This window comes from Impatiens glandulifera, chromosome 1 (genome assembly GCF_907164915.1).
Source record: "Impatiens glandulifera chromosome 1, dImpGla2.1, whole genome shotgun sequence".
In the NCBI taxonomy this organism is placed as follows: Eukaryota; Viridiplantae; Streptophyta; class Magnoliopsida; order Ericales; family Balsaminaceae; genus Impatiens; species Impatiens glandulifera.
This window is the reverse complement of record NC_061862.1, coordinates 50167330-50190552: the sequence shown is the minus strand read 5'-3', so window position 1 is coordinate 50190552 and position 23223 is coordinate 50167330. Positions and strand designations below refer to the sequence as shown.

Here is a 23223-nt window from a genome sequence, read left to right as displayed (position 1 = left end):
CATTTATATATATATATATATATATGAATGATACATGTAAGAATGAACTACCTTAATACTCTTTAAAAGAGATTGTTGAGTTTTAAGTTGAACCATGAATAGTAGATTCCTCAAACATGAGTATGTTGTGGTCTCACTTGATGATTGATATTTACTTGACATTGTTAAACGCTTTCCATAAAAGGGAGTTATAAGAAAATAGTTGGGAGTGTTAAAAGTTGATTGGGAGCCATAGTCATATATACAAGATTGGAGAAGTCCTCCTACTTCGTGTATATTGTGATATATTGAACAAGAATGATATATCGGCCACTTGAAGAGCGATAACTGAAAATGTATAGCCACACTCGGATGAATTATTTGAATCATCCATTTAATTGACAATTCAAACTCAGAGTTCAAGAAATATATTTTATAATAGATATGAATGTCACCATATCATCAAATAAGACATTAAGAGACAAATGTATCTTATATTGCGTACTTGTTTAAGGACAAGAGGGAGATTGAGAGAATTGTGTCATTTGATTTAATGTGTAATTAATAGGACAATTTATTGAAGATAATTGAATCCAATTATATTAGGAGTCATAGTGCTTTGCTATAAGCCAACTACAATTAATAGGGTAAAACCTATAGCTATCATAACTGGGTCTTACTAGATCACACACTAAGAGTTGACGAATTAGATCAAATCAAATAATGGTTGATAATTAATAAATACTAAGAAAATTCCCGTGCGATGCATTCACACGGATAAAAATATAAACAAATAAATTTAATAAAAAAATTATAATAATATGTATTCAATGTTTAAAATTCTTAATAAATCACGAATAATATATTAAAATAAAAAATAAATCACTCTCATTTCAAAATTTTCACTTTGGTAAAACAATTCATCTTCTTACATATCTCATCACATATTTTGTTTCCAATGAACCTTTCATCTCGTGACCTTACACTCTCACTTTGGTCTATCAAATATTTGATTCATATTTTTTAACATTTATAATCGTGACCTTACACTTTGATCAATCAAATATTTGATTTATATTTTTTAACCACTTTCAATTGTCACCGGCTTATTATCACTCGACAAACCATATCCCAATCACACTTGGTTAAAGAGTTGTACTTATTTTGTTATGTTGCAAGTTTGAAACATACATATGACATTTTAAATTTTATTTTTAACCGTTTTAAGTTTATGGGCGGGTCAACCCACAATTCAACCCAAGTATCCATTTATTCTCACATATATATCCAAATTAACCACAACTCTCGACTCGACAATTCGGACACTTTGAAAATTAAGCATCATTATATATATATTAGTTAGTTAAAAAATTGAACTTATATTGTTAAAAATATCCCGCGTTCATCAAATTTGGTGTTGAATTCAAAATAAAAAGTTTTATTATGCTAGTTGGTTAAAGAGTTGTACTTGTTTTGTTAGGATTCAAGTTTGAAATATACATATAGTATTTTTTAATTTTATTTTTAACCGTTTTAAGTTTATGGGCGGGTCAACCCATAATTCGACCCAAGTATCTATTTACTCTCTCTCTCTCTCTCTCACACACACATATATATATATATATATCCAAATTAACCATAACTCTCGATCCGACAATCCGAACATTTTGAAAATTAAGCATCATTATTTATATATATATATATATATAGATTGGTTAAAAAGTTGTACTTGTTTTGTTAGGTTGCAAGTTCAAAACATACATATAGTATTTTTAATTTTAATTTTTAACTGTTTTAATTTTATGGGTGGGTCAACCTACAATCCGACCAAAGTATCCATTTAGTCTCACATATATATCAAATTAACCACAGCTCTCGACCAGACAATTCAGACACTTTGAAAATTAAGCATTATTATATATATATATATAACATATATTATTAATAATAAATATATTATTTATTAAAAAAAATAAAATAATATATATAATAAAATAGTTTAATTATAGAATTAAGATTTTTAAAATATGTTAATATATAATTAAATAGTTTAATTATGGTGTTAAGATTTTATCGAATATATTATTTATTTATAAAATAATATAATATATAATCAAAAGTTAACTATGAAAAGATTTACAATATTTTTTATATTCTCTCTTTAAATATTTTATATCTTATATGATAGATAAATCAGACCGGTTAAAATAAGAACTTAACAAAAACAAATTTCCTGTGCAGGAATGGTCAAGAACTTTGAACGGTCAAGAATCTAACCGGGCAAGTAATCAAACCGGTTAGAAGAAGAAGCAAATGATGTATCCAAAACCGGAAATTATCCGGTTAACCTGAAGCTATGAACATCCGGTAGACATCCTAAACCGAAATGAAGTATTCAACCTAAAACCGACGAAGAGGCTATTTAAAGAAAGAAGTCAAGATTATCAAACTAAGTACAATCTACAAATTGGTGCAAACGAACACTTTGAGCATCTGCGGAAGATGATATCAAAGGATCAGACTGTGACATTGCCATATCCATACAAGTCTGATGATACTCTGAAGGCTGCAGAAGATTGTCTGAAGAAACAGTTACCATTTTGGTACAAGTCAAAAGTGCAGCTTTCCAGATGCAGGCAACTGGCCAATCGGCAGTTGCCATATTAAGTAAAAGACAAATGAAGCCGGTCTGCTCCATGCCTTGGAAGCTTAAACCGCAATTAATGCAATGTTGAACCTCTACTCAACCAATCAGATTCAAGGATTACCCTGAAGGTATCCGTTGAAGAATTGTGACCGTTGGCACATTTCACCTATAAAAGAAGGAGCTGAAGAGGAGTAGCAGTAGCAACAACAATTAAGAGTGCCAACAACCAAAAAGTTACAAGTTACAAGTTGTGTTTATCTCTCTACAAGATTCAAAGTTTAAGTGTGCATTTGAAGTGTGATTACAATTTCTGTGAGAATTGTAAGAGTGTTTATCGAGCAGTAAATAAGTCTCGATTGTGTAGTGTGGTTGAGTATTCCTTACACATAATATATATATATATATAATATTGAGGCCAAAACTTTTCATAACTAAGAAAAAGAAACAAAGAGACATAACAAAAATATGTGTAGCTAAAGAATTAGCTTATGGGAAGTAATTAAAAGTGAAGAACATAAGTATTACTTTTGAAGTTATTGAGAAAAAGAAACCATAAATCTTTTCAATCAAGCAATATAGATTGCTTCCCCCTTAGTCTTTTCGTCATAATAGTCAAAGTCAAGGAGATCTAACCAGGCTCGTGTGATTATTTAGAGGGGCAACACGTGGAGCTCTCATCTCCATAAATACCACCAATCATGACTCAACTCACACGTAAATATGGACGGATCCAAAAATTAGGTTTAGGATGGGCTTGGAATTAAGTTTTAATTCAATCAAAAAAGTATTTAAATATAAAAAGACAAAACATACATAGTCCAGAGAGACGAGAAGACAAAAGAAACAAATACTCTTGAAAAGATAAATATAACGATAAGACAAAAAGAACGACAAGGAAGACAAAAAGAAAATGGTGTCTGTGAGTCTCAAGGCACCAAGCTGAGGGATGATAGGGCTACCTCATTTTGAGTTCATTAACAAGATCCACTAAGGTAGCCCAGTGGTAAGAGTCATTTTAAAAGACTAAAAGGTTATGAGTTTGATTCCATAAAGAGTTTTGAATTTAAGTGGAGAGTCATGGTTGTGGGATGTCATGCTAATTTTTCTTTAATTAAAAAAAAACAAATTCCATGATGCAACCAACTAAGAGAACCAGTTTTCTTCTACATATTTCTGTCAAGGTGGTGATGAGACAACTTTAAAAGAATCTCTAACTAGATGAGCTTTGTTCTCAAATACTCTAGTATTCCTCTCTTGCCAAGAAATCTACCAAATTATAACTGAAATTGGTAGTAATTTCTTTTGAGAAAGAGTGATTTGCATAGCTCATTCCACACATCCAAAAACTCAACAATGGATCTCGACATAACACAAGTGATATGCAAAGAATTCCATAACAATTCTCAAATAAGTTTTACGAACTCGCAATGAAGCAGAATGTGAACAAAGTTAGTACTCTTGTTAATTTTGCTATAGGATAAATAAAAACATTTTCCGTTGTTACTTAAACTTGGTTGATATTAGTTGTTGAATAAGTCTATGGGGCTTGTGAATAAGTGGAGACTGTCATGGTTGTTGTCCATTTTTTAAGTGCATTTTTTTCTCTTGACATATAGATCTGTGTCTTTATAGAGTTAGAGTTAGAGTTACTGAGTTTTAGTATTTTGTATAATATTAAGATCTAATTTGTAGGATTCACTCCATCTATTTTTTAGTCTATATACAATTTTTGTATCTAATATTAATGTATTCTGTAATTTAAGTTTCACAAATTTTTTAATTTACTTTTAATTTTTTTCTTTAATCCCTTATTTATTTTTAGAAGGGAAAAAGGGATTGGATTATTAAACAAATATTTTATTGTATCTCTTTTCATATTTATTAACTTTCATGTTAATACCTAAAATAAAAAAAATGAGAAAGTTAATGCATAAAAAAGACTAAATTTATATCAAAAATATGTGTTAGGTCTCAAACCACAGAATACTTAGTACCAGTGTCATAGAGATGTCTTAAACCACGCATTAAAAAAAATCTCGCTAAGTCAAAATTCCTAGACCTCTACTTACAATTTTCTCCCGATTTATTTATATTGTTTTTTATTAGGGAATTTGGTGAGGGAATTTGGTGAGGGAATTTGGTGAGGGAATGACTTGCCATAATCTTATTCGTTAAAAAAATCAAATAATTTCTCTCTTTTATCTTTTTCTCTCACTTTTACATTTTCCAACCAATGAAGGTGATGCCAAGTCATTCCCTCACCAAATTCCCTCACCAAATTCCCTCTCTCTATCACTCCTCTTTTTATTATTACTCGGATATTTATTTTTATCAATTAATATTAAAAAATTATTTTACTTTTACATGTTAATGGTGGCTAGTATTTCGAGTCTTTTTGTGGAGTACGTCTTAAATTTACTAAATGATGCAAGAGTCTTTAGGTAGTTGATGTGGAATTTGGATTGAGGTGACTAATATGCCATGCATAAATATTTGGGTTACCATCGCGATTATTTTCTGGTGGACTATCGAATTGAAGAGAAATCGTTAAAGCTTCAATGATCGTAGTCATCCGATACATATTCATAATGAATTATTACGATGTCATGATATTCGTTCCAGAAAGTCAGTGGAGTTATTCATTTTTCTTAAGAATCTATGAGCTCGATAACCTCTTGGGTAACATGTTTGTATTATTTTCTTATTTTTATGTTTTGTGACTTTTATTTTATTTTTATTTTTATTTTCATATCTCATGTTTTGTCGTTGTAATTAAACGATTTTTTTTATCATTTTTAATATACATGGACAATTAGAGATGACAATTAGTATCCGTATACCCGATACCCATGAATATCCGATAGTCGGGTTTGAGTATTTTTAATCGGGTCCAGGGTCGGGTCGGGTCGGACATGGGGAGGGGGAAAATACCCGATCGGATTTAGGGTCGGGGGTGAGTAGTGTGCGAAACTCAAACCCGAAACCTGACTATATTAATATTAAAGATAAAATGTTTTATTATTAAGTTTTAAAATAATTTTTCAATTACCATAGATATATCAAATTTTAAGTCTTTTGTACTTAACCACACTCCACTCCAACTTCATCTTTTTAATATTCCCCAATTTCTTTTCGTTACACTTCATTTTTTATTTTTTTTTAAATAATAAAATATCATTTTTCTCTCTTCACTCTTGATCTTCAATTTTCTTTCTTTAACTTTAGTAAACAAAGTTGTTATTTTTTTCAACATCTACAACATAATATGTAGGTAAGTAATATTTCATTTGTTTTTTAAACATTTCGATATTACTAATGTTAAAGTTATTTATTATTTTATAAAGTTATGATTCTTCTTCTTAAGTGTTTAATCAGGTAACGGGTATCCGTCGGGAATCGGATACCCGATGAATCGAGGATGGAGATAAAAATAAAGATATTCATCAGATCGGATAATAAAATAAAATTAGGTTTAGGAATGAGTACTTCCCTACCTTATGGGAAATATACCCATTGCTATCCCTATGGACCATTTAAAAAAATATATTAAAATTTTATTTTATAACAACAAATTTTAAAATGACCCATCCTTTTAATTCTTTTATCACATGTATATTGGGAACAAACCTCTTTAACTTATTTCTTTAGATTTTGTACATACAAGCTTCAAAATGAATATTTGTATTTGTAAAGATTGATTCTTTAACATCAATCAATTCCTTTAAAATATCCATATTAACAATGACCATCATAATAGGATACCCTTCTCTTTTCTATTATTCCCACCATTTTGACTAATGCCTTGCTCTTACGCACTCTCTTCATAAAGTTGCAAAAAGACTTTAACCCACGAGCCATTGCCTCCAATAACCTCTTTTCCATCTCTCTCTCTCACACTCACACATTCACACAGATACCTTTGTATTTAAGAACTTGACTAAAGCAAACGAATTTAAGTTTATTCAGATGAGTTTTCTCCCTGTTTTTTGCTTTATCAGTTCATCTCTCATCATTGAAAAAAACCCATCGAATTCCGCCAAAGTTACAATGGATGAACCTGCAGCAAACCATCTCTTCTCAAGTTTCGTTACTCTCTACGCTCTTCTTCTAATCTATTTCCCCTGTTACTTCCTTCAAATTGCCTTCTCTCCATTACTAATATCAACAGCAATTCTTTTACTCTCTCTTCTCCGCTTGGGCGCAAACCAAATCCACAGAACAGAAGTAGTAACAGAGTCTTGTTTTCCCGGAACCGACGAAATCCAATCCGATCCAATTGAAAAATGCATCGAATATGTAATATTGCTGGACAAAGAAAATAATGTTTTAGATTTAAATCCACCGATTGGATGGAGCGTCGGAGCGCCATTGGAGGTCATATACGAGGATTATGAAGGGGAAGAAGAAGAAGATGATGATCGCTCTGTTTCAAAGCTGGAGAGATACCCATCTCTGTCACTGTATTATCCTGAAACAGATTCAGATGGGTCGTCGACGAACGGCGAGATTCAGGATTCCGGCGAGTGGGACTCGCCGGAGAGGATGTTTTTCAGGTGGGATGAGGAGGATAGAGATGGGTTGATTGAGATTTCATTGGATTGTAAGAGAAAATGTGATCTTTTTCACGATGAAGATGAGAACTTGATTGAGATTGATATATTTCCGGCGAAGATGCAAACAAATTAGAGTTTTCCGGCGAATGTCAAGTTGATTAATTTAAAGTTAAACAATTACGGATTAATGGTTTTTTGAGAGAGAAAGAGAGATTCTCGGGGTTTGATGTTCTTGATAAAAGAGGAAGATAACCGTTGTATTAGGAGGTGTATGTATATTATTAAATGTAACTTAATTAAAAAAATTTAAACGGGTGTTAGAATGACTCTTATGCCCATAGCTCTATTTTAAGATGGGTTAACTTATCATTTATACACATTTTAATGCATTATTATATCCAATAAATAGTGTTTTTGTTTAATGTTAATATTATAAAAACAATAATAATTCATGTCTAAGAAACAAACCAGAATACTATATTACAATATTTTTTTTTTATTGAGGGAGAACTAGCATGACACCCCTACAGTCATAGACCCCACTCAAACTCAAAGCGTTTTCAGATGGAATCGAACCGAATCCGTGAATACCATATTACAATTATAATGAATAAAAAAACATAAACTAAGAAAACATGTTCTAAAACTTCACATTTATAAGTTTTCATAAGAACATGAACAAGCTGGATTTTTGAAGGTAGTTGTTCAATTTTATAAGATGTTTTTTTTTAGATTAACATCATTTTTAAAATTATACATCATTAAACCAACGTGACATATTGAACGTGTATTTCACCAGAAGATGGTGTTAGTTGCTATAAGTGAATGCCATAGTGACAATTTTTTGGACAATTATGAATTTCCTATATATTTTCTTCTAAAGAAATCTAGATGTTAATAAAAGATGGGATTATGTAGGCCATGAAATATTTATCTTGCTTTGTAGTTCAATAAAAAATATTAATTGGTTTAATTATAAAATCTTTAAACACTATTGATATCAAGAATTTGGAAGTGATAAATTTGGTATCATCATTTTATAAGAAAAAATATTGGGTTATTACTTAATAATGTTTGTATGAGTGTTACAAATGATTGGGATAAGATATAAAGAAAAATAAAGAAAAGTAAGAAGCATTTTGAGTCACATATTTAAGTGTACATAAAGCTTTCATGAAAAAGAAGCTTAACAAATTAACAATAATGGCTCTAGCTAGAGTGTTGACCTCTAAATGCAAATGCATTCAATCTATCATTAGTAATAAGATATCTGAACAATATTTTACAAACCAACAAAATAAGAAGAAATTAAGATGATGGAATGACCCATATTATGGATGTGTGAAATAGACTTTCCATAGTGTAGCAAAGATTGTTCTCATATAATAATAGGTATAAGGAAAGATATAAAATTGTGATCTATAAATAAAAATAATAATTGTTTTTTTACCGGCGTTTATTTTCTGATAAATTAACATGAAATCTCATAATAATAATAATAATAATAACCTCTATTTAAATAAAAGCTATTCATTATTAAGTATGATTCAAACTTAGACAATAATTTTTGTCACTTAAATGATCCTATTATTCATACAAATAATAACTTAATAACCTTAATATTAATAAGACTACCTTAATAATTTTTGTGCAATAATTCAATAAGACTAGCACTAACATTGATCAAGGATAAAGTCAAATATGAGACATCAACGTTTAGGGTTAAAAGTATTAATTACTTATGTTTGAGCTATATATTGAGTGGGTTGATGATTACTTAAATAATTTTGTGTATTCTTATATATGTTTGAGCTATATTAAATAATTTTGTGTAAGATTGCCAAATATATAATTTATATATTTTTTTCACTATAATATTAATTATATTCAAACATTAGTAAGATTTGTGTATTAAATATTATATTTAAAAATAAGTAAGACTTGTGTATATATAAATTTACTAGCTCATGTATAATGTGAAAAAAATATATAATGATGAAAAGAATATTCTTTTAAGGACGAATGCTTGAAAATAGCTTAGCAAAAAAGCACTGAAAAGTGTATATTATATATTTCTCAAATTATAAATTTAATTATTATAACGTTTGATTTGTAAATGAATATAAATTTACGTACATTAATGATGATAGGGGACATAAAAATGGTGTAATTCGCAATTTATTTTAGAACATAAATCTTTTATATTTTTTCTGTATCAAGGTTGTTGTTCAAAAATTAAATCATTATATATCAAGTTACAATTTTAATTATACTTTGTACCTTCCATTTTTTTGTGCTTTCTTTGAGCCTAACTTCCCTAACCGAGGAACATCTCCTCATTTTTTAGGTCACTTACGGTTTAAATAAATAAATAAATATATATATATTTATTTATTTATTTATTGATGATAATTTTAGTGGGTATAGCCTACATTTATGGGCTGTAATAGAGACAACAAAGTTGAGAAAGAAAATAAGGTCTCAGATTACAAATCTGACGTATCGGTCACGTGTGAATGACATGAGAGATAAATAAAAAAAACAAATTATACTAAAAATAAAATAATAAACTAAAAAACATGACAATGTTAAGGACAAAAATTTTCCGAACATTACTATTTTCCCAAAATAAAAATTAATTTTTTCTCTTTTGGCCATGTTTGGGAAAAAAAATTTCCGAACATGACAATTTTCCTGAAAAATAAAATTTAATATATTTTTCTATCTTCCGGTCATGTTTTGGACAAATTTTTTTCTAACATGTCAATTTTTCTGAAAAATAAAATTAATTTTTTTTCTCTCTCCTATAAATGTGATATAGTCAATTTGTGGTCTTTTTTACATTATAACTTTATTGTCCAATTCATTTATCTACATTTATATGATTAATTTTATAATCATTTATGACCATATACATATACCTAATTCTTAATATATGGGATTCCCATTATATATGTGTGACTACATTGGAATAATAAATTTGAAAATTTTCTCAAATCTCTTGGAAAATTACGTGCAGTCTTGATTGAACATTTGAACATGCTTCAAGATGTTTTCATCCACGAATATATATGGGTAGGGAGATGGCAACACTAGCTATGTTCATTGATGGATGTGAACGAAATGGTTGGGGAAAAGTGAGGTCATTGAAGCTCAAAAAAGTTTCATTTTATTTTTCAAAAGTTAAAGTTTGTTTTGGAAAAAGGGATTGTGACTTGTCATTAAAGTGACTTCACTACAAAATAAAGTTTTTATTCAGAAAGATTTAGTGGATGCCTTCAAAAACCAAACTCATGTAACCAATGCTTCTAGCTAAGACAAACTATTTCATTAATCAACAGTTTGAGCATTTTGAGCATGTCGCAAGATTATGTATTTATTTTCAAGAACTTTTTTGAGTTAACAAAAAATAATAAAAAAAAAGGTTTTTTAGTTTGGAGGCTGCCTTTTAATTTAAAGAAGAAATTTCAATATTGAAGATGGACTTATTGCGTTCAAGGCAGCCGGAGGCAAGCCAATGAAAAACAGACCCATTTGCCCAATATCCAAGCTTCCTCTACCATGATTATGATTTTTTTTTTTTTTTATCTCAGAATTTTCCAACAATATATCATCCTTAGATAATGAAACTATTTTGTTCACTTTAGACCAAACCAAATAAAAATAGGTATAACTTCCTCTCGAAAATGACCTCACTTTAATTTAAGATGCTCTTAATGATAATCAAACGCGTGTAGTATTTTAGACCCAACTTTTATCATTTGACATGTGACAGTGAGTTTTTTTAATTACAAATGTATGTTATAAGAATAATGATATTGGGAGCGACTTCCTCAGTGACTCCCCATGTGGCTTCCAACATGTAAATATTTTTTTCAAAAATCAAAGCACGCTATTACCGCATCTTCATATTCCTATTACCCATAGAACCCACAAAACCTCGCGCACCTATCGTCTGGAGATTCAAACCCAAACCCTAGCCATCGTTCGCCTATCGTCCAAAGATTCAATAGTTGCCAATTTCTGTTCTACAATTTCGTTTTCAATCTCTGATCTACGTTTCAGTTCCGTTCTTCTCATTTCGAAATGGTAAGAAATGTCCATTCTTCTAAAATACTTGAGTACAGTTGTGTGTTTAACTTGTGACCTTCTGTGATGTTTATGATTTAGATAAACTAATGGGGTCTTTGATGCATCGAAGAATAAAGAATCTAAGAAGACTAAAAACGAATCAAGAAAGAGTTCGAACAAAGCAAGGAAGAGTCATAAAAAAGTTAGGAAAACTCAGAATGAAGCTAAGAAGAGGAAGTTCTCTGACAACGTTGAAATGTAACAATCGATTAAAACAGTTTAGACAGTGAAATGAAATGTTAGAAATGCTAGACAACGATTGTTAAAAATGTTAGAACACGTTACATTTCAGGTTAAATGACATTACAGTTCAGTTTATCAGACATTACAGTTCATGTTAAATGTCATTACAGTTCATGTTAAATGACATTACAGTTCAAATTATAAGACATTACATTTTAGTTTATAAGACGTTAATTTTAGTTTATAATCATTACATTTTAGTTTGTAAGACATTATATTTTAATTTAAACAATATTACAGTTCAGTTTTAAAGATATTATATTTTTAAATGTCATTATAATTCAGGTTAAATAACATTACATTTCAGGTTATAAGACATTACATTTTAGTTTATAAGACTTGCATTATATATAAAAGGAAGAAAGTGAAGTATTCATTCAGTTTGATGATGAAATTAATTTTAAAAAATCACATGAAAGTAAGAAAATAACTCTAAACAAAATAAATGTCAATTTTTTTACTTCGACAACGAGTTCTAACAACATCAACAAACTAGATAAATATTATATTTTATGTTAAATGTCATTATAATTCAGGTTATAAGACATTACATTTTAGTTTATAAGACTTACATTATATATAAAAGAAGAAAGTGAAGTATTCATTAAGTTTGATGATAAAATTAATTTAAAATTTTCACATGAAAGTAAGAAAATAAATCTAAACAAAATAAATGTCAATTTTTTTTACTTCGACAACGAGTTCTAACAACATCAACAAACTAGACAAATTTTTTTTTTGTTATACTTCAAGTTTAGAATATGATTATTCATCACATAATTGGCACAATTGCCTCGAAAGGAAGAAAAAAGAAACACCATTAGTAAAAACTATAAAAAGAGGTCCTACCGGGAGTCGAACCCAGGTCGCTGGATTCAAAGTCCAGAGTGCTAACCACTACACCATAGAACCTTTTATATTTTGAAATTTTATGTTAATATATTTGTCCATGTATTTGTCTTATTTTATCTTATCTTAATTAGTTTCCTCAACCATTTTTAGAATTGATAATTTTTTTTTTCAAAATTATTTGAAGCTTGAAAAGCATGAATTCTTATCTCTTCCCTATATTTTATATATGTATTATAAGTTTTACTGTTGTAGGGGTGAATGTTTGAATCTAGTGGGTGATGTCTAAATCTCTCCTTAGTTGATGAAAATTTTGGATTGAGGCATCGTATATAGTGGGACTAAATCGTTGAGTTACTCTTTCAATTATCTTTTGGTGGACTATCTTACTCAAAAAGAATCGTCGTACATTTACTTATTGTATTCGACCGATATAAATTATGTGATGAATACTCATATTTTGAACTCTAAAGTATAACAAAAAAAATTATTTATCTAGTTTGTTGATGTTGTTAGAACTCATTGTCGAAGTAAAAGGATTGACATTTATTATGTTTGGAGTTATTTTCTTACTTTCATGTGATTGTTACAATTTTTTATATAAAACATTACATATAAAAGGAAGAAATTGAAGGTATCTAAGAGGAAGCTTTCTTCACCCCGCCCTCGCTTCTTCCATTCCTGTTTTTTCCATTCCCGTTTTTTCCGTTCCTGCAAGGTAAAAATTGTCATCTTCCTAAAACTTGATTGTAATGTTCTCAAAATTGGATTGACATCTTCTTTCTTTTACAGAGTGAAGGTATCTAAGATGAAGTTTTCTTCACCCCGCTTCTTCCATTCCCACTTCTTCACCACCTGCTTCTTCCGTTCATGCAAGCTAACAAATGTCATCTTCTCAAAACTTGATTGTAATGTTCTCAAAATTAGATTCTCGTTTTTTTCTACATAGTCAATGTATCTAAAAGGAATCTTTCTTCATTCCTGCCCCCGCTTCTTCCATTCGTGCAAGGTAACAATTGTCATATTCTCAAAATTTGATTGTAATTTCTCAAAGTTGAATTATCATTTTGATTAATTTACAAAGTTAATGTATCAAAGAGGAAATTTTATTCATCCCGCCCGCGTTTCTTCCATTCCCATTTCTTCCATACGTACAAGGAAACAACCAATTTTAAACATCCAAACTTCTTCAAATGGCCTTTACAAACTCGTCTGACAACTATCGGATATTTAGAAAGTGGTTGTTAAAGCAATTGGTTTCGGCTCCCTCATTTCCTTGGGTATCTCAAAATTCCCTTCGAACTATGTCGTCACCACTTAAGCAAGTTCGATGCTAAAAAGAGTGCTCTAATGCTGAGTAATGGGAAGATGCTTTAAATCGACGAAGTAAACATTTAGTGTGTAATGAACCTCTCTATAGGTGACTTCGAAATAACGAAGTCTAAAGGACATCAATCTGATGGAGCCAAGTACCTCCAAATGTTAAGGATTTAGAGGAGAAAATGGATGAGGAATGATAATGGATGAGCTTCTACAACTCTATCCATGCTAGGGAGAATAATAACAAATAAAGATACATATGACGACTTAAAATGTGATTTTGTTGTATATCTCGTCTCCAAATTTTTGTGGACAACACAAAATGCACAATACAGGTAAACAAGGACTCTTAATAATTAACGTTGCTTAAACTGAATTCTAATGTGTTTTAACTGAACAATAATTTTTGATAAACTGAACTATAACGTTATATAAATTGAAATGTCATATCATTTAAAGTGTACTGTATTATCTGATAAACTGAAATGTAATGTCATGTAAACTGAACTGTGATTTCTTATAAACCGAATTGTAATGTCTTATAAACTGAACTATAATGTCTTATAAACTGCATTATAATGTCTAATAAACTAAAATGTAATGTTCTTTAAACTAAACTGTAATAGGAGAATGCTATAATTTGATATTGTCAATGCTATAGTTTGATCAAAAGAGAAAAAGAGTGCCATTGTGGCTGACAGGCGGGGGAGTCGCTCGCTCCCCTATCCTCACTCATGTTATATATAGTCTTGTTAATTTAGCTTCTTACAAGTTTTATTATAAATGTGGAAGAATATAAAAATATTGGTAAAAAAATGTTTAGTTTCTTCATTTAATTTTAGCTATCATTTTAGGTGTTTGTAAAACATTATTTTTAACTATTGGATGAGCAAATTGAGAGGAACATATTTTTTTTTATAATAAGAGGTTTAATGTTTAAGAACATATCTCATGTCTTGTGTATGTGATGTCTTTCTAATTAAAATTGAGAAATAATACTTTCCTCTGATGGTTATGTTTTATTGTTTGAATAATATGAATGATGTTGTTTCGGTATCATGAAGTCTTCTCCAAGGGATACACTGAATATTTAAAATTAGAAGAAAAAGAATATTAGTTAGTTGTCGCAATACACATTTAGCGATAATATTAAATTCTTGTTACTATAACTATAGTGACGACAATTTATTCATATTGTCATCCATTAGCGACAATATTAAATTCTCATAATTTTCTAGAAATCTTTGGGACCTAATATGGAAGGTTGTATAAGAGTGAATTATTTTAAGGTTTTTAAAAATAATCATGAGCATAACGACAAAAATATAAAATGAGAGTAAATATTAATTATAGAGAAACATTTACACTAGTAAAAAATGGGTCTTTACCGACATAATTTACCGAGAGTTTTAGAAAACTATCGGTATTGGTCCCGAGAGGGAAAAACTTTTCGTTATTAAAAATTTATTCCGAGAGGTGTGTAAAACCTTTAGTGATATGAATCTTTACCTAAAGTTTTGTTTAAAACTTTCGGGTTTGACTCTTCCAAAAAAACAGAAAAAATTCTAAGTGTTTGTGTTGGAGGTAATTGTGAAGGTTATTCAAAAAACCCTCGGTTTTGACTCTGCCCAATTAGACTCTTCGGTTTTGACTCTTAAAAAAATAATTCTAAGGGTTAGGAAGGGGTAATTGCGAAGGTTTATTAGAAAACTTTCGGTTTTGACTCTTCCAAAAAAACCGAAAATAATTCTAAGTGTTGGGAAGGGGTAATTACAAAGGTTTATTGAAAAACCTTCGGTTTTGACTTTTCCCAAAAAACATAGGAAAAAATTCTAAGTGTTGGGAAGGAGTAAATGCGGAGGTTTATTGGATAACCTTCGGTGTTGACTCTTCCAAAAGAAAATGAAAATAATTCTAAGTTTTGAGAAAGGGTAATTGCGAAGGTTTATTGAAAAACCTTCAGTTTTGACTCTTCGGAAAAAAAAAACTGGAAAAATTTTAAGTGTTGGAAAGTGGTAATTGCGAAGGTTTATTGAAAAACCTTCGCTTTTGACTCTTCCCAAAAGTAATTACTGAGAGTTTTAGAAGAACTCTCGGTAAAAACCTTACTAATTAAAATCAGATCCCATTTTTCCCCCAATTATTCTAGACGCTCTCTCCCCGCTCTCTCGCTGCAGAATCTTCAACTTAAGGTTATTATATATTAGATATATATATATATATAAATGTTAGATTTAGATGATTTGTTTTAATTTTGGTTAGTATATGTTAGATTTAGGGTGATTTTGTTTTAATTTTGTTTATTATATGTTAGATTTAGGGTTTTTTGTTATAATTTTGGTTAGTATATGTTAGATTTAGGGTTGATTTTGTTTGATTTTGGTTAGATTTATGGTTGATTTTGTTTGAGTTTTGGTTAGATTCATATATGTTTAGGGTTGATTTTTGTTTGAATTTTGGTTAGATTCATATATGTTTATGGTTGTTTTTGTTTGAATTTTGGTTAGATTCAAATATGTCTTATGTCATTGTATTAATTAGGATTTCATTTTTATTTTTGTTAGATTCATGTATGTTATATATATGAAAAATAGGGAAATGAAAGCTCTTTTTATTAATGATATGCATTCAGGATGACTGAATGGTCGCGTATGCAGAAAACACCAAAGAGACTACACAAGTCATTCCTGAACCTACTAGCACAATCAGATGACCTTACGATCCGAGGAGAGACTTCCAGAGTCGACACAGTGTCTGTCGTGGCAGACCCGATGGCTACTACTGACGTTAAACATGAGGAGGATGCGAGACACTTGACGTTGGCATTGGAGAAAATTCAATTGAGGGATATGGAAAAAGCGCAAATGCTTAGTGAAATCAAAACGAAGAGGATGCAAATGACGCAAAGATTGGAGAAATATGAACAACAAATTGAAATCTTCATGATGCAGAATCAACCCCCCTCCTCCCCCCAACTACGTAGTACATAAAAGTTTTTGAATAATTGTAAAAGTTTTGGTTGGACTAATAACATGTTTTGGATAATTGGGTAGGTTTTGTTTCAACTGATAACATATTATTTGGATGATTGACTTTGGTTTAGAATTTTAGAATTTATAATTATCTTTTGGTTTATGAATGTTATTGTATATGAATTGGTTTTCCTTATTTGAGAAATTTATTGAAAATTTTCGATTTTGACTCTTCCAAAAAAAATGGAAAAAATTCTAAAAGTTGGGAAAGGGTAATTGAGAAGGTTTATTGAAAAACATTCGCTTTTGATTCATCAAAAAAAAAATGGAAAAAATTCTAAGTGTTGGGAAGGGATAATTGCGAATCCAGCTACTTAGTACATTAAAGTTTTTGAATAATTGTAAACGTTTTGGTTGGACTAATAACATGTTTTGGATAATTGGGTAGGTTTTGTTTCGACTGATAACATGTTGTTTGGATGATTGACTTTGGTTTAGAATTTTGAAATTATAATTATCTTTTGGTTTATGAATATTATTGTATATGTATTGGTTTGCCTTATTTGAGAAATTTATTGAAAATTTTCAGTTTTGACTCTTCCCAAAAAAACTGGAAAAAATTTTAAGTGTTGGGAAAGGGTAATTGCGAAGATTTATTGAAAAATCTTTGCTTATGACTCTTCTAAAAAAACTGGAAAAAATTCTAAGTGTTGGGAAGGGATAAATGCGAAGGTTTATTGAAAAACCTTCGCTTTTGACTCTTCCTAAACAAAAACTAGAAAAAATTCTAAGTCTTGGGATTCTTCCAAAAAAAACTGGAAAAAAATTCTAAGTATTGGAAAAGGATAATTGCGAAGGTTTATTGAAAAACTTCGCTTTTGACTCTTCCAAAAAAAAAAACTAGAAAAAATTCTAAGTGTTGGGACTCTTCCCAAAAACAATTGGAAAAAATTATAAGTGCTGGAAAGGGGTAATTGCGAAGGTTTATTATAAAATCTTCGCTTTTGAGTCTTCTAAAAAAGACTAGAAAAAATTCTAAGTGTTGGAAAGGGTAATTGCGAAGGTTTATTGAAAAACCTTCGCTTTTTGACTCTTCCAAAAATAAAACTAAAAAAAATTTAAGTGTTCGGAAGGGGGTAATTGCGAAGGTTTATTGAAAAACCTTCGCTTTTGACTCTTCCCAAAAAAAAACTGGAATAAATTCTAAGTGTTGGGAAAGGGTAATTGTGAAGGTTTATTGAAAAACCTTTGCTTTTGACTCTTCCCAAAAGAAACAGGAAAAAATTCTAAGTGTTGGGAAGGGGTAATTGCGAAGGTTTATTGAAAAACCTTTGCTTTTGACTCTTCCTAAAAAAATTGGAAAAAATTCTAAGTGTTGGGAAGGGGTAATTGCGAAGGTTTATTGAAAAACCTTCGTTTTTGACTCTTCGCAAAAAAAACATTCTGTTAAAGTTCAGGACCGAGAGATATTTGAAAATCTCTCGGTTTTGAATGCTGGTACCGAAAGTTAATTGATTTTTTTTCGGTATTCAATCCCTCTTTTATTTAATTTTTTGCTATTTTGTTTGTCTAAACTACTAAGAACATCAAGTGTTTTTTTAAGAATAAGAATTGTGTTTAATGTTATAATGTATATGATTGTGTTTGATTATATAAAGAAGTGTATATGTATGTTCGTGTTTGATGATCATATAATGTGTGTAATTTGATTATAAGGATGTGTTGGGATTGAGTAATGTTTTAAGGATATCAAATGTGTTAAATTAATGTTGTTCAAAGTTATTAGAAAGTGAAACACCAATTAATTTAACAATTTATGAAGTGGTAATACCGAAAGATATAATTATATCTTTTAGTAATGAGAAATATAAACAAATCTCTCGGTTTTCTCTATTTAAAATTAATTGTGTCATATGTCAAAACTGAGAGAGTTAGACATATCTCTCAGAATCTAAAATGACCAAAACCGAGAGATATGTCTAAATCTCTCGGAATTAAGTTATGTTGATCAAAATCGAGAGTTATATGAAAACTCTCGGAATTAAGTAATATAAAAACTGAGATTTATATGAAAACTCTCGAAATTAACTTGTTTAATTAAAAAAAAACTTCTTTCTTCCCCGATTTTTTCCGCGCTTTCGCTCCTCTCTCTCCCTAATCCTCGATTCCTTCCGTCTGCGCCGCCCTCCCGCCAGCCAACGATTAAAGACGCTGTCGATTGGAAAGACGACATCGCCACTTGGATTGTCGATGCCTCTACCGATTGAATACTCCAGCCACCCGCCCACCATCGGATTGAGGACGCCAATGTTGCCGCTTGGATTGACGAAGTTGTTGTCGCCGCTTGGATCGACGATGCCGCTACAGCCGATTGAAGACGAAAGCCGCCTCATGCCGCCGCCATCCGATTCAAGCTCCTACCACCGCCGCCTACATTTCAAGGTTAGCTTTTTGTTTGATTTTAGGTTATATTAGGTTTGGTTATTTGGTTTTATTGATGGTTATTGAGTTTGATTTTTTATGTTATATTAGGTTTGGTTATTTGGTTTGATTTATGGTTATTGAGTTTGATTTTAGGTTATATTATGTTTAGATTATGGTTATTTGATTTGATTTATGGTTATTGAGTTTGATTTTAGGTTATATTATGTTTGGTTATTTGGTTTGATTTATGGTTATTTGATTTGATTTATGTTAGATATTTGATTTGATTTATGTTTGATTAGGTTTGATTTATGTTTGATTAGGTTTGATTTATGTTAGATTATCTTTGATTTATGTTAGATTTGGTTTGATTTATGTTAAAAATTGGTTTATATTGAGTTTGATTTAATTTTGGTTATTTGGTTTGATTTATGGTTATTTGATTTGATTTATGTTAGATATTTGATTTGATTTATGTTTGATTTAAGTTTGATTATGTTAGATTTTTGTTAGATTTGGTTTGATTAATGATAAAAATTGGTTTAAATTGAGTTTGATTTAAGTTATATTTTGGTTAGATTTATGGATTTAGGTTAGAATTGTGTAAAAGAAATGTAAGCCTAATTTAGATCATGTTAAGTAAATAATAATGCGGGTTTTTTTCCATCTAATTAGAAAGATGGAAGTACCCGATAAAACTTGGATGACCCTACGTCGAGATCATCCAAATTACAAGGAAGGGGTTGACAAATTCCTCGAGTTTGCAGTGAGTAGTACAAGACGATAAACAGTGAAATGTCCTTACATGAAATGCTTAAACACGGTGTCTATGGAAATAGACGATGTGAAGACTCGCCTCATCATTTATGGAATAAATCTTCATTATGAATTCTGGTATTTTCATAGAGAAAAGAGACTTACTACTAACGTGGTTAATGATGATGATGCCGATGACTTGGATGATGATGGTCAATCGGAGGATGTCGTGCTAAAATTCAACGGTCCTAGAACGGAGATGAATAATACATTCAATGAAGAGGTGAATGAAGAACATTGTATGCACGATTTTATAAACGGTATGTTTTCCAACGTTAATGATGGTCCGAACAACCATGAACCAGTCGAAGATGCTTAGAGATTTTATAAATTGCTTGATGATTCTAAACGATCATTGTATGAAGGTGCTCGAATAATGAAATCATCAGCACTACTAAAACTCCTTGATGTTATCTTAACGAAATCAGTAGACATTTATAGGGGAGATACCGAGAGTAATTAAGAAAACTCTTGATTTTTCCCTTTCACACAAAACCGAGAGTTATTAGGACAACTCTCGGGTTTCCCTTTCAAGAAAAACCGAGAGTTATTGGAAAAATCTCAGTTTTCTTGAAAAGGAAAAAGAAAACTCTCGGTTTTCTTGAAAGGGAAAAACCGAGAGTTGTCCTAATAACTCTCGGGTTTATTTGAAAAGGGAAAACTGATAGTTTTCTAAATATCTCTCGGTTTTACTTGAAAAAGAAAAACCGAGAGTTTTACTGATAACTTTCGGGTTTATTTGAAAGGGAAAACTGATAGTTTTCCAATATCTCTCGGGTTTATTTGAAAAGAAAAAATTGAGAGTTTTCCAAACAACCATCAGTTTTCCCTAGGGATGGCAACGGGTACCCTACCCGTCGGGTAGTGAAGTACCCATCCCCGAACCCGATTTTCAAATTACTACCCGGCCCCGACCCCGAACCCGACGGGTATCTTTATTTATATCCCCATCCCCGATTCATCGGGTACCCGATCCCCGACGGGTACCCCATTACCCGATATTAAATATTAAAAAATTATATTTTAATTAATTAAAATTATATAAATTAAATATAATATGTTAATACAAAATATAATTAACTTAAAACTATTAATAAATATTATATCCTTAAACAGAAAATCATCCACACTATAAAATATAAATTCATTCATACTACATAATATAAATTCATCCATATTACAAAAATACAAATAAACTTAAAAGTGATAGAACATAATTTTTTAATTAAACACAAAAACTTTAAAACTCATCAAATTAGTTCTCACAAAAAAACATCCTTCTTGAATACACTTCTTCAACAAATTTAATTACAACCTACAAAATCAATAAAAAATAATCAACATTAAAAAATACAAAATAAACTAATAACATACCTCAAATCTTTGACAAATAATTAATTAATTCTTTCACATGTTCTTATATATTAATATTTTTCTAAAAATATTTATAAAAATAAAATAACTAATATGTTGAACTATTATTCTCTAAATATAGTTAAACATAATATTTAAAAAAACTATTTTATTTTTAAACTAATATATTGAACTAAATATAAAGAACTTTTAATATTCCTTAAAAAACTCTTTTGACTCTTTATTTTTGCCTTTATAAAAAATAAATTTATTTATTGTATTATTTTATTAAATTATAAATTATTTCATAAAAAATATTTAATAATATTAATATTCTATTATAATTTAGAACCCTAGTTTGTTAGTTGTGAAAATTCATCTAACACTTGGATAAATTTATATAATGTTTGATGCGGTTTATTTAATTTGAATCAAATAATTGATAGACATATTATATATAATGAAACTATGCCTAAATCTCTTGTCGTATACATCAGTTATGTCTAGTATCGAAGAGATTCCACATATTAAATAAAAATTCTATAAATAATGAAAGTATTACTTACCTACTTGTGTTGTATACTTGTAGTCACGTAGATCTTATAGAAAAAATCAACTTTGTTGCTGTTAAAACGAAGAAGAAGCTACAAAATAAATATTAAAGATTAAGTAAATAAATAAATATAAGAGTGTAAAAGTTGAAGAACATATTAAAAACCTTACTTACTTGCATATCTATGTAAGTTATATTGAAGAAGAATAAGTTGAAGAAAGATAGAAGTTGAAGAAGATAGAAGTTGAACTCTTGAAGACTTGAACTCTTGAAATAAGGTTGAATGAAGATATATGAGAGGGAAACATTTATTACAAATTAATGAAATTATGTTAAGCGTGCTTGATGTAGGTAGGAAATGATGTTAAGAGTAAAGATAAAATAATTAATATATTTATTTAATGATAGTTAATTAGTTAGTAGTTGGAATTTGATAAGTCACTTAAATTTTATTAATATATATTAATATTTAATATATTCGGGTATCGGGTTTGGGTTTCCAACACTCCCCATCCCCGACCCCAAACCCGATCGGGTACCATTTTTCACTCCCCATCCCCGATCCCGACCCCGAACCCGATTTAAAATACCCGAACCCGATCATCGGGTACCCACGGGTATCGGGTATACGGGTACCCATTGCCATCCCTAGTTTTCCCTATCAAGAAAAACCGAGACTTTTCCAAATACCTCTTAGTTTCTCTCTTTGGTATCTAAACCGTGAGATTTAAATCTCTCGGTAAACACTCAATTATATTTACTGAGAGTGGCAATACCGACGAATGCCGAGAGTTACTCAAACTCTCAGTATTATATATTTACCGAGAGATATAGGGTCGTTACCGTGAGATTGTACTCTCGGTAATGACCCTTTTTTCACTAGTGTTAATTGACTCGAAAGTCTTTGACAGAGCAATATGGTCTCTACATGAATTATTCCCAGGACTATTCAAGAGTTTTTTAATATTTGGATGAATTGGGAAATGTGTTCTTCATTTAGCAATAAATTTTTACTTCTAATTATATCATGCTTAGCATAAGACAAAGAAAATTTTGGCAAGTTCTTTCCTTAAGATAAACAAACACATTAATTCTAGTTCCCCAGATTTATCTGAAGGGGATCTCTTTAAATACCTTATGTGTAATTTTTTTTAATACTTTATTTTGAATCGTTTTTCTCATAACCCTTATGATTTTTTTTTAAATGTAGATTTGTGTGAATACATTGGGTTTCGTTTTGGTGAATTTTTCTCCCTTATCGACAATAATCTCTCATGTTCAAGCCATCAATTGGCGAACTTAGGATGGAGTTGGGTTTTCGGTTTCTTTGATTTTTGTAGGTTATTATTTTTCCTAGCTTGTCTTTGTCTGGTTAGAATTATC

The 23223-nt window shown here is 30.0% G+C and overlaps 1 non-coding gene across 1 annotated transcript; it reads right to left on the bottom strand.

Annotated features, from left to right (window-relative positions):
- Positions 1 to 12393: 12393 nt before the first annotated feature.
- Positions 12394 to 12465, bottom strand: TRNAQ-UUG. Its single transcript has one exon. It is a non-coding gene; the product is annotated as a tRNA-Gln (tRNA).
- Positions 12466 to 23223: the final 10758 nt, after the last annotated feature.